A 3,200-nucleotide genomic window follows, 5' to 3' on the forward strand; every position below is an offset into this window, starting at 1 on the left:
CAAGAAATGTAAATTGCATGAAAAGTAAAGGGGGTTGGGTGCTGGAAATTAAAATTCAACAGGAAAGTGTAAATAGCAATCAAACAGAGAAGTAAAAGGTGCAAAATCATGCAACAGATCTAAACAGAAAATGGAAATTGCTTGAAGAATTCTAAACAGAAAAGCAGTGCTTAATTTGCAGCAATTTAAAAGAATGTTGAAGATCTCAGGATTGGAGGAGACTAGATAACAAGTCTAGATCTCAAATCCTTCCTTGATCCAACAAGAACAATTGCAGAAGAAGTAAAAGAAAGCAAATTGCAGAAATTGCAGAAGAAGAAATGAACAGAAAGTAAAATTTAATTATGCAGAAAATTAAAGAAGAGATCTCAAGGTGAGATTGAAACAGAAGTTCTTCAATTCTTCACCCAAGATCCAAAGCAAGAAAAGTAAAGAGTGCTCAAGAAGGAACCAGGAGGAAGAGAGATCAATTCTCCTTCCTAATTCTCTAAGAAATTCCAAAGTTCAAAATTAAAATGCAAGTAGAAAGGAAAATTCAAAAAATAAAGTCTCGAGCTCTCTAATTACATAAAACTAGCTCCTATTTATACACTTTCTATTCTTGGATTTTGGGGTTTGGATGGGCTTTTGATTTGGTGAAGAAATGAATTAAATTGGGTTTTTAATTCAATTTCAGCCCATGAAGGAAAATTGCTTCCAGGAGGCTGCCCTGCCCTTGTGGAGGGCAGGGCAGGATTTGGTGCGTTATGGTGCGTCCTTGGTGCGGTCTGGTGCGGGCGTGGTGCAAGCTGGTGCGGCCTTGGTGCGTGAAATGCTGCCCTGCCGCGCCAAGGGCAGGGCAGGAAAAGTTGGTGCGCCAGAACGTGCCACGGTGCTGCCAGAATTAAGAATTGGTGCGCCAGACTCAGAAATTGGTGCGCCAGAAATTTTCCTTGGTGCATGGGATGCTGCCCTGCCCTCGCGGAGGGCAGGGCAGAAAAATGTGGTGCTGCCAGGATTGAGTTGCGATGCACGCTGGTGCTGCCAGGGGAGAATTGGTGCGCCAGATTTGTGCACCAATCCAAATGCTGCCCTGCCCTCGCGGAGGGCAGGGCAGTGTTTTCACTTTGCTGTCCCGTGTTCGAAACACGGCTGTGGCACACGTTCAATTGATTTCCTTGGTTTCTTGGCACGGCACTCAACCTTAGTTCCTTGCTTCTTCCTTGGTCCGTGTTCGATTCTTGTGGCATGCATGGGTGACATTTTTCCTTTGATCTTCATTAATTTGGTCATGGGCCACGCTTTTAAAAGCGTGGCCTGAGGCTCCAAAGTGTACCCCAACTTCAAAGTGTATCCCAAAGCTCTTTTTTTCTCCTTTTTTTGTGCTTCTTTGCTTCTTTTTCTTCTTATTTCCTACAAGATTTATAAAATTAAAATATCAAGAAAATATATCATTTAAGTACAAAATCATTCAATATTTAAGCACAAATCATCAATTTCTTGTATGAAAAAGCATAGAAAATGGGTATATGATGACTTGTCATCAATCCTCTTCTTGGTGATGGGCTTATCCTCTTCAATGAGGATGTCTCCTTCTATGATAACTCCAGCTGAGTAACATAGATGGCAAATAAGATGAGGAAAAGCTAGCCTTGCCGTGTTGGAGGACTTATCGGCTATTTTGTAGATTTCATTGGAGATGACTTCATGAACTTCTATTTCCTCTCCAATCATGATGCTATGAATCATGATGGCCCGATCCACAGTAACTTCGGATCGGTTGCTAGTGGGAATGATGGAGCGTTGAATGAACTCTAACCATCCTCTAGCCACAGGCTTGAGGTCCCGTCTTCTCAGTTGAACTGGCTTGCCTTTGGAGTCTCTTTTCCATTGAGCTCCTTCCACACATATGTCCATAAGGACTTGGTCTAACCTTTGATTAAAGTTGACCCTTCTAGTGTAGGGGCGTTCATCTCCTTGCATCATGGGCAAGTGTAATGCCAACCTCACATTTTCCGGACTAAAATCTAAGTATTTCCCCCGAACTATTGTGAGATAATTCTTTGGACTCGGGTTCATACTTTGATCATGGTTCCTAGTAATCCATGCATTGGCATAGAACTCTTGAACCATTAAGATTCCAACTTGTTGCATGGGGTTGGTTAGGACTTCCCAACCTCTTCTTCGGATTTCATGTCGGATCTCCAGATACTCATTTTTCTTGAGCTTGAAAGGGACCTCAGGGATCACCTTCTTCTTTGCCACAACATCATAGAAGTGGTCTTGATGGCTTTTGGAGATGAATCTTTCCATCTCCCATGACTCGGAGGTGGAAGCTTTTGTCTTCCCTTTTCCTTTTCTAGAGGATTCTCCGGCCTTAGGTGCCATTGATAGTAATGGAAAAACAAAAAGCTCATGCTTTTACCACACCAAACTTAAAATATTGCTCGCCTTCGAGCAAGAGAAGAAAGAAGAGAAGAAGAAGAAAAAGAAAATATGGAGGAGAGTGAGGGAAGGTGTTTTGGCCAAGGTGTAGAAGAGGGGGTTGTGTTGTGTGAAAATAAAGTAGAATGGAGGGGTATATATAGGGAGGGGAGTGGGTGTAGCTTCAGTCATTTAGTGTGGGTTTGGGTGGGAAAGTTTTTTGAATTTTGAAGGTGGTTGGGGTTTATGGGGAAGAGTGGATGGATGTGAGTGGTGAAGGGGGTAATTGGGAAGAGAGATTGAAGTTGTTGGGAAGTGTGTTTTGGGGAAGAGTGTTATAGGATTAGGAGGTAAGGTGGGAATATGTTAGGTGGGGATCCTGTGGGGTCAACAGATCCTGAGGTGTCAAGGATTTACATTCCTGCACCAATTAGGCATGTAAAATGCCTTTGCACACCATTCTGGCATTAAAACGCCGAGGTGATGCACGTTCTGGGCGTTCAACGCCCATGTGTAGCATGTTTCTGGCGTTGAACGCCAGTTCCATGCTTGTTACTGGCGTTCAGCACCAGCTTTCCTCAAGGCACATTCCTGGCGTTCAAACGCCAGAATGTTGCTTGTTTCTGGCGTTCAGCGCCAAATTCATGCTCTGTTCTGGAGTTGAACGCCAGCCAAATGCTCCCTACTGGCGTTGAACGCCAGTATGTCCTTCCTCCAGGGTGTGATTTTTCTTCTGTTGTTTTTGATTCTGTTTTTAATTTTTATATTTTTTTCGTGACTCCACATGATCATGTACC

The sequence above is a fragment of the Arachis duranensis genome, chromosome 2, assembly GCF_000817695.3.
Source record: "Arachis duranensis cultivar V14167 chromosome 2, aradu.V14167.gnm2.J7QH, whole genome shotgun sequence".
NCBI classification, from domain to species: domain Eukaryota; kingdom Viridiplantae; phylum Streptophyta; class Magnoliopsida; order Fabales; family Fabaceae; genus Arachis; species Arachis duranensis.